The sequence below is a fragment of the Ictidomys tridecemlineatus genome, chromosome 2, assembly GCF_052094955.1.
Source record: "Ictidomys tridecemlineatus isolate mIctTri1 chromosome 2, mIctTri1.hap1, whole genome shotgun sequence".
Classification (NCBI taxonomy): domain Eukaryota; kingdom Metazoa; phylum Chordata; class Mammalia; order Rodentia; family Sciuridae; genus Ictidomys; species Ictidomys tridecemlineatus.
Genome location: NC_135478.1, coordinates 28,506,896 through 28,517,002, shown reverse-complemented (window position 1 = coordinate 28,517,002; position 10,107 = coordinate 28,506,896). Strand labels below are relative to the sequence as shown.

The 10,107-nt window shown below is 40.4% G+C and overlaps 1 non-coding gene across 1 annotated transcript; it reads right to left on the bottom strand.

Annotated features, from left to right (window-relative positions):
• Positions 1–458: 458 nt before the first annotated feature.
• Positions 459–565, bottom strand: LOC120892060 (U6 spliceosomal RNA). The gene has a single exon (XR_005736731.1). It is a non-coding gene; the product is annotated as a U6 spliceosomal RNA (small nuclear RNA).
• Positions 566–10,107: the final 9,542 nt, after the last annotated feature.

The following is a 10,107-nucleotide window of genomic DNA, read 5'->3' as shown; positions in this document are numbered from 1 at the left end:
AAGAATATATAACATACACATACACAAACAACAGACTATTCCTCAGCCTTTAAAAGGGAAGGGAATGCTGTCATTTGTGATAGAGTGGATAAAACTGGAGAACATTAGGCTTAGTGAAAAATGTCAGACACAGGTTGAGTTTACATCCCAGAGACTCAGGAAGCTGAGGCAGGAGGATCACAAGTTTCATGCAACTTAGTGAGGCCCTAAGCAACTTAGTAAGTCTCAAAATAAAAAGGGCTGGGGATGTTGCTTAGTGCTAAAGGCCTCTGGGTTCAATTCAATTCCCAGTACCAAAAAAAAAGAAAGAAAGAAAAAAGAAAAGAAAGAGAGAGGAGAGAGAGAAGTATGCCAGGTACAAAAAGATAAACATTGAATGATCTCCAAAATTGAATTAACGGAAGCAGAGAGTAGACTTATAATTGTCAGGGCTGTGGGGACAGAAAAGATGTTGGTCAGTTAATATTATTATTATTTTAAATATGCATGTCATCCTTGCACAGGGGACATGCTAATCTCCTTTATATGGTTCCAATCTTAGTATATGTGCTGCCTAAGTGAGCACAGTCACTTATTATATAACTGTTTAGTTAGGCAGGAAAGGGGCTGGGGTGTGGCTCAAGCGGTAGCATGCTCGCCTGGCATGCATGCGGCCGAGTTCGATCCTCAGCACCACATACAAACAAAGACGTTGTGCCCGATGAAAACTACAAAAAAAAAAAATAAATATTTAAAAAAAATTTTTCTCTCTCTCTAGTTAGGCAGGAAAAAAAAGTTTTGGCAAGGGCTGGGGTTGTGGCTCAGTGGTACAGCACTTGCGAAGCCCTGGGTGGGTCCTCAGCATCACATAAAAGAAATAAATAAATAAAATAAAAGTATTATGTCCCCGACTACAACTAAAAAATAAATACCTTTCTAAAAAGTTTTGGAGCTTTAATGTACAACATGGTGACTATATGTAGGCAAGTGTTCTTTCCTTGAGCCAAAAAGTTTTACTTTTTTTTTTTTCTTGCAGGGCTAGGGATCAGCACAGGGCTTCCTGGTTGGTTTTTATTTATTTATTTATTTTATTTCCTGTTTAAACAGAGTCTTCTAAATTGCTGAGGCTGTTCTCGAACTTTGGTCTTCCCGGTAGCTGGGATTACAGGTCTGTGCCACTACACCCAGCTACTTTTTCTTTCCTTAGTGCTGGAGATTAAACCCAGGACCTTGTGCATGCTAGGCAAATCCTCTACCACTGCACCTTATCACCAATCGACTAAAGTTCACACTGCTTCCTCTGCTTGAAATTTGCTGAGAGTAGGTCTTAAATATTCTCACTGGGAAAAAATTAAGTATGTGAAATGGTGGATCTTGTCCATTAGCTTGATTTGGAAATCGTTTCACAATGTATAGATAAAGTAAAATGTCATACTGTAACTTGGTGCAGTGGCACACATCTGTAATCCCAGCTTCTCAGGAAGCTGAGGCAGGAGGATCATTTGAACCCAAGAGTTCGAGGCCAGCCTGGGCACAAAGCAAGATCACATCTAAGGGATGAGATGTCAAAGCAAGATCACATCTAAGGGATGAGATGTAACTCAGTGGTAGAGCATTTCCCTAGCATTCATAAAGCCCAGGAATGGATCCCCAGTACCTCTGTCCCCTTCAAAAAAAATGGTTTTAGCAGAGTGTGGTGGCACAAATCAAAAGCCTGAATCCAGCCTGGGCAATTTAGGGACATTCTCTCAAAATAAACACAAAACAGAGCTCAGTAGTAGATTGCCCCTGAGTTCAACCCCCAGTACCCTACCTACCACACACACACACTCACACACACACACACACACACACACACACACACACACACACATTTTTATAGTATTTGGGATTGAACCCAGAGTTTTGTGAATGCTAGGCAAGTGTTCTTTCAGTGAGCTACGTCCCAACCATTTGTAAAAATTTTACTTATTTATTGTTTTGTTTTGTGGTGCAGGGTATTGAACCCAGGACCTTTGGGTTCTAGGCAAGCTCTCTACCACTGACCTACATCCCCAGCCTTAAATTTTATTTTCTTTTTTTTTTAATATTTTTTTAAGTGTAGATGGACATAACATAATACCTTTATTTATTTAAATTTTATTTTCATTAATTACTTGGAATTGAACCCAGAGGTACTTCACCACGGAGCTACATCCCCAATCCTTTTTATTTTATTATTATTATTATTATTATTATTATTATTATTATTATTATTATTATTATTATTTTGAGATAGGGTCTTGCTAAATTGCTGAGGTTGGCCTTGAACTTGAGATCCTGCTGCCTCAGTCTTCAAACTCTTGAATTATAGGCATGTGCCACCATGACCAGCTAACTATATACTTTTTTTTTTTGTACCAGGATTGAACCCAGTGGCATTCTACCACTAAGCAACATCCCCAGCTCTTTTTTGTATTTTATTTAGAGATGATGTGGCTGAGTTGCTTAGGGCCTCACCAAATTGCTGAGGCTGACTTTGAACTCACAATCCTCCTGCCTCAGCCTCCTGAGCTGAGAGGATTAGGGTTGTGCACCACTGGACCTGGCTACAATTTTTATTTACCAATTATACCTCAATAAGGCTGGAAAAAAATTTTTAATTAGTTAGGTGCTAAGAATTAGCTCAGTGATTTGATAGGTGCTAAGAATTAGCTTAGTGCATTTGATACCTAGCACTACACATAACTACTGCCCCTCACCCCTTAATTATATATCACAAGCAAACAATAGCAACAACAAACTCATTTTTTTTTTAAAGCAAAAGCTCTGAACAAAACCCTCATCAGAGAAAAGCTATGATTTGCAAATTAACACAGGAAAGGAAGCTCCACAGCTTTGGATTTTTAATGAGATGCAAATTAAAACACAATGAGATGCTACCACACATCTGCTGGAATGACTAAAAGAAAAAAACAAAACTGAGAATATAAATTAGAAGGCCTATGTGCAAAGCGGAATTGTCATGCACTGCTTAAAGTGTAAAACCCTATGTGCACTATTCAAAACTATTTGACAGGGGCTGGGGTGGTGACTCTGCTGTAGAGCCCTTGCCTAGCTGGTGCAAGGCACTGAGTTTGATCCTCTGCACCACATAAAAATAAATAAGCCAGGCATGGTGGCTCCAGAGGCTGGGGCAGGGGGATCACGAGTTCAAAGCCAGCCTCAGCAAAAGGGAAGCACTAAGCAACTCAGTGAGACCCTGTCTCTAAATAACATACAAAATAGGGCTGGGGATGGGGCTCATGGCCAAGTGCCTCTAAGTTCAATCCCTTGTACCAAAAATAAGTAAATAAATAAATAAAAGTAGATAAAGAAATAAAATAAATGTATTGAGGGCTAGGGATATAGCTCAGTGCGTATAGTGCTTGCCTTGCATGCACAAAACCCTGGGTTCAAACCCCAGCACCACACACACACACACACACACACACACACACACACACACACAAAGGGTATTGTGTCCAACTATAACTAAAAAAAAAAAAAAAAAAAAAAAGTTTAAAATTTTTATTTAAAAAAATCCATTGGGCAGGGGCTGGGAACACAGCTGAGTGACAGACCACTTGCCTAGCATATGAGGCGATCTGAGTCCCATTCCCAACATCTCGAAACAAATCAGCCAGTCAGGCTTGGTGGCACATGTCTGCAATCCCAGTGATTCCAGAGGCTGGGGCAAGAGGAACTTAAATTCAAAGTTAGCCTCAGCACCATAGAAAGACCCTGTCTTTAAAAATAAATAAATAAAATAAAATAAAAACGGGACGTACCTCAGCAGCAAAGCACACCTGGGTTCAATCCCCAGTACCAAAAGAGCAGCAGCAACAGCAAACAAAGATAAAGCACTTGGCAGTTTCTTGGAAAGTTAACATTCACCTACCTTATGATCCTGCCTCTCTTCTCTTAGGTTTTTTTTGTTTTGTTTTGTTTTAAAGAGAGAGAGAGAATTTTAATATTTATTTTTTAGTTCTTGGTGGACACAACTTCTTTGTTTGTATGTGGTGCTGAGGATTGAACCTGAGCTGCACATATGCCAGGCGAGGGCGCTACCGTTTGAGCCACATCCCCAGCCCTCTCTTAGGTATTTTACTTGTATATAAATAATAACAACTTTTTATTTATAATATACAAAAATTTAAAAACGACCCAATGTCCATCAACTAGTGAATGGATAAACAAATTATGGCATCCACACAATGGAATATTACTCATAATTACTCATTTTTGTCTAATAAAAAGAGATAAATTACTGATCCACACAAAAGTATAGTTTGGCATCAATGTAATTATCCTGAGTGAAAGTGGGACCTCCCCCAGCCCCAACTGCAAATTGTATGAAAGACTATGGATTATGTAACAGAAAGATGATCAGTGGGTGCTCAGGAAGGTGTGGAATGGAGGACCTCATACTTTTGGGGGTGATGAATATTTCCATTCTTTTGGTTGTGGTCATTGCTTCATTAGAGTATCCATGTATCAAGATTTATCAAACTGAGTGTGATGGTGTTTCTCTGTAATCCCAGCTACTATGGAAGGTGAGACAAGAAGATCACAAGTTCAAGGTCAGCCTGAGCAACTTGTCTCAAAATAAAAAATATAAAAGGCTGGAAGTGTAACACAATGGTAGAGCATCCCTGGGTTCAATTCTCAGCATACACACAAACAAAACAAAATGAAACAAAAAAATTATTATCAAATTGTGTACCTTAAATGTATGTAGTTTTGGGGGCTGAGGTTGTAGCTCAGTGGTAGAGTGCTTGCCTAGCACATATGAGGCACTTGGTTCCATCCTCAGCTCCACATAAAACAAACAAAATAAAGATAAAGGTATTGTGTCCATCTACAACTAAAAAAATTATTTAAAAATGGATGTAGTTTCTCTATTGTATGCCAATAATCCCTCCATGAAGCTATTTATTAAAAAAAGAAAGAAACTTAGGGACATTTGTTAGTACAGTGTATCAGGTAGGCTGAAGTGGAGGGGTGTTCCGGTTATCTATTGCTATGTAGCAAATGGCTCCAAAATTTAGTGGCTTAAAACAACAATCTATTTTATTATATTTTGAGGTTTTGCAGACTAGGGATTCAGACTACTGGGCTGGGCTATACTCAGGTTGGGATGTTCTGAGATGGCTTTACTTACCTTGGTGTGGACAAGCTAGCAAGCTGGACTCTGGGCCTTCTCCTGTGGTCTGTCTTGAAGGGAAATCCCACTTACGTGGGAGCTAAGACTGTAAGAGAACAAGGTGGAAGCTGCCAATTCTCCCTAATGATTGGGCTGGGAACTAACATAGCATTACTTCTGCCACACTTTCTTGGTCAAAGTGATCACAGGCCAGTCCAGATGTTAGAGGAGGGACAAAGAACTCAAATTCCAATGAGAGCCCCAGGAGCCTGGAAAAAGCTGCGTGGGAGTGGCCAGGCAGAAGCTCCAAGAGGTCCTGAGCAATTGGTCCCGCGTGTGTTGGCAGTGGGTGTATGTTGGCAGTAGGCAGGGTTTATGTAGAAAAGTGACACTGGGAAAAATGTTGGGGCAGAGCAGAGAAATCCTAGGCAGATTGGATTAAGCAGCTTGAGCCAGATTTTCTAGGCAAGAGGGAGCCCTTGCATGTGGGGACAGGTGGAAAGAGGGAGGAAAAGAGGCTGAGATAGGGATGAATACAGGACATAGTTTTTCGGCTGCAATATCAGAGAACGCTTGGAGTAAGGCATTAACAGCATGTAATTGATTTATACACAGAAGGTTTTGGTTGTGGGGATTGAATGCAGGGGCACTCTATGACTGAGCTACATCCCTAGCTCTTTTGGTATTACTGTGATGTTTTTTTTTTTTTTTTTTTTGTACCAGAGTGATTAAACCCAGGGGGGGCTCTACCACGGAGCCACATTCCCAGCCAGCCATTTTTTATTTTTTTATTTTGAGACAGGGTCTCACTAAATTGCTCAGGGCCTCGCAAAGTTGCTGAGGCTGTTCCTGAACTTGTGATCTTCCTGCCTCAGTTTCCCGAGTCACTAGGATTACAGGTGTTCAGAACTGAATCTGTTCTGATTTATAAAGACTGAGATCTTAGCTTGAACCATAGGAGCTGGGAGTGACAGGGGCAAGACTAAAACTTTCTCTCTTGGAGTAGAGGAAGGATGTGATCCCAGAGTGTAGGGATTTGGCAATGACAGACCTATGGGTAAATAGGCAGGCAGTTTGTGAATCCCTCTGCTGAATACCAATGATTTTTTTAAAAAGTGTGTGGCTGGGAGTGTAGCTTAGTGGTAGAGGGCTTGCCTAGTGTGATTGAGGCCCTGAGTTTAATCCCCAGCACCACCCCCTAACCAAAAAAATGTTACTGTAAACCCAGCAACTCTGGAGGCTGAGGCAGGAGGATTCCAAGTTCAAACCAGACTCAGCCAGCAATTTAGTGAGGTTCAAAGGAACTCAGTGAGATCCTGTCTCAAAATAAAGAATTAAAAAAGGAATGGGGATGTGGCACAATGGTTAAGTATCCTTGGGTTCAACCCCAGCATACCCTCCCTGCCCTGCCAAAAAATAGTGGATATAGTGGATATTTATTAAGTGCTTTTTTGGGGAAAAGGGGGGATATTTATTGGCATTACATTTTACGTTTAGGAACTCACTTAACCCTGATAGCTACTTACTTATATCATCCCTGTTAAATAGATGGAAAATCTGGGGCCAGAAATGTTAAGTACCTTGCCCCCAAATCACACAGTAAAGAGTAGTGGAGCTGGGATCAGAATTCCAAATTATTATTATTTTTGGTGTATGTGTGTGATGCTGGGGATTGAACCCAGGGCCTTGTACATGCCAGGCAAGCACTCTACCAACAGAACTATATCCCCAGCCCCCCAAATTATTTTTGACTAGAAATGCTTGATATTTACTTTTAATCTTTTATATGTGCAATTCAAGTTTCCTTAGTGTAGTTTATAAAGTTTTAGATATTAAAGTTTTCATTATATCCCCTGATATGTTGCTACTGGGAACTCAGCGTTGTTCAAAGAGATGACACACTTGAATGGTTCCAAGGCCAGAGTCAGGATAGAGTGAAGTTGATACAGTATGTAGAATTCCATGTCCCCTCAACTGACAGGAGGCAGGCAATGATTCAATAGGCCACCATTTGACTGGTACCCCCCCATCATCGTTCAAAATAGTAATTATGAGCTGGGCACAGAGGCACAGACCTATAATCCCAGGGGATCAGGAGGATGAGGCAGGAAGATTGAGAGTTCAAAGCCAGCCTCAGCAACTTAGTATGACCCTAAGCAAATCAGTGGAGACCCTGTCTCTAAATAAAATACAAAGAAGGGCTGGGGATGTAGTTTAGTGCTCAGTGGTTAAGTGCCCCTGGGTTCAATCCCTGGTACTAAAAAAAATTAAAAGTAACTATGACGTAATGTTTATTTAAAAAATGTGCACTCTAGCTGGGTGAAGTGGTGCGTTCAGCGGCTGGAGAGGCTGAGACAGAACTGCTAGTTCATGGCCAGCCTCAGCAAAAGCAAGGTGCTAAGCAATTTAGTAAGACCCTATCTCTAAATAAAATACAAAACAGGGGTGAGGAGGTGGCTCAGTGGTTTGGGGCTCTGAGTTCAGTCCCGGTACCACCCCCCAAAAAAACACATGCACTCTGGTGGACTTATGCATTTAGAAATTATTTGACTGTTGGGCTGGAGATTTGGCTCAAGTGGTAGTGCCCTCTCCTGGCATGCGTGCGGCCCGGGTTCGATCCTCAGCACCACATATAAACGAAAATGTTGTGCCCGCCGAAAACTAAAAAATAAATATTAAAACATTCTCTCTCTCACTCTTTTTTGAAAAAGAAATTATTCGAATGTAAACTGAGGAAGACAAGAAAGACAATGACAATTTTTTTTGGAGGGAGGGGTACTGAGCTCAGGGGTACTCAGCCACTGAGCCACATCCCCAGCCCTATTTTATATTTTATTTAGAGACAGAGTTTCACTGAGTTGCTTAGCACCTCACTTTTGCTGAGGCTGCTTTTAAACTGGTGATCCTCCTGTCTCAGCCTCCAGAGCCACTGGGATTACAGGTGTGTGCCACCACACCCGGCTGAAAGGTACAATTCTGATATTAAAATAAGCAGGTGGGGATGAGGATGTGACTCAGTGGTAGAGTGCTTGCCTACGGTGGCCTGGGTTCAATTCACAGAACCCCTAAAAAAAATAGAATAAAAAAGCAAATACATCACATATTCAATTAAACAATCAGATGATGAAAAAGCTGATTCAAGTTACTCTGATGGAAACATAGCCGAATCTGCAACCCATTGTCTGAAAGGATTTCAGGGGCTGGCTCTGGTGTCATCTTGGAAAACCAAAAAAAAAGAAAAAAAAATTACAGATGCATTGGGGAAAGAATGCAAATTTGTTGCTTATGTAATTTCAGGACTGACTTCCTTTAAAAAGTGGTTACTTACTAAAATTCAAGGTGATTTATTTTCAGGATTCAGGAAGGTATATAGGACCCACTTTCTAATGAAAACTAGCGAAGGGAAAACTGGGAGGCTGCTTGTTCCTATCTTGACTGTTTATTGGCTAGGAAGGTAATGAAAAATTTAATACAATGTAGTTTACAGCAGAAGGGAACTATGCATCCTTTCCTCTGGATGCATAGATCTGAAGATCTGCCTCTTCTCAGGGATAAGCTAAACCTTATTAGGTTCTAATACTGATTTATTATTTATCTACCATTATACCACATTCAAAAAGATCATGATAGCCGGGCATGGTGGTGCACACTTGTGTTTAGTCCCAGTGGCTTAGGAGGCTAAGACAGGAGGACAGCGAGTTCAAAGCCAGTCTCAGCAACAGTGAGGTGCTAAGCAACTCAGTGAGATCCTCTCTAAATAAAATAAAATTTTAAAAAAGGTGGGACACTGGTTATGTGGCTCCGTGGTTGAGTGCCTCTGAGCTCAATCCTTGGTCCCCAAAACAAAACAACAACAAAATCACAATAACTGTATTTCCATAAAATTGGAGTTAAATTTGATGATTTAAAGATTTTCCTTTTTCCTATCTGTGGTAAAATCAAGTCTTCACTGAAATTAGGAATGTGCTAATTTAACAATTTACACTGCACATTTGCTTTCTGTTAATATGTTAATTCTAGAAAGCAGAGAAGGGAAACTACTTCATGAAGAGAAATCAAACCACCCCAGCAGTCTCTCTCTCTCTCTCTCTCTTCTTCTTGGTTTATTCTGAGCAATTGTCCCCAGGACACCAGCCCACCAACAGCTGTCAAGTTTGATTCTTCTTTCTGGAATTACAGCCTTCCTGCTCCTCCTTGATGGCTCTGCTGACATTTCACCTCTGCTATCAAGACATTTTGAGTCTTAGTATCAGGAAGACTGTTAGTTTTTTTTTTTTTTTCTCTCTCTGTGTCATCTTCTTTCTTTCTTTTTTTAAAATTTTTTTTGGTGGTGGGTGGGGCCAAGCCAAGAAGGAGGCATCGAGTCTGGTCCATCTCTCTGCTGACCCTCTGGGGCCATCTTCCTTCTGGCAATTCTCTCCCCCCATCTGTTTTCTTCTTGTTTTAAAGAAAAAAATAAAAACAAGGGGAAAAATGGAAAAGAAACAAAATAAAAAAAATACATAAAAAACTCTGGAGTAAAGCTAGTATAGTAGAAAATTATAGGTGTGCATAGATTTACTTGTTCACACTTAGGTCTCAAATTACTATGAAAGAAACTTCTATTGGCAATAGATGATGGCATGAGATTTTTTTTTTTTTTTTTTTTTTGTACTAGGGATTGAACCTGAGGGCACTTTACTACCAAGCTACATCTGCAGTCCTTATTTTTTATTTTGAGATAGGGTCTTACTAAATTGCTGAGGATCTCTCTAGTTGGCTAAGGTTGGCTTCCAGTTGTTAGAATTATAGACATGAGCCATGGTGTTGGGCTCCTCTTATTTATTTTTAAAATTATTTTTGGTGCTAAGGATTGAGTATAGGGACTCTCATTTGAAGGCGCTTGATCACTGAGATATACCTCCAACCTCTAATTTATGTTTATTTACTTCTTAGTCCTGGGGATTATAACTAGGGGCACTCTA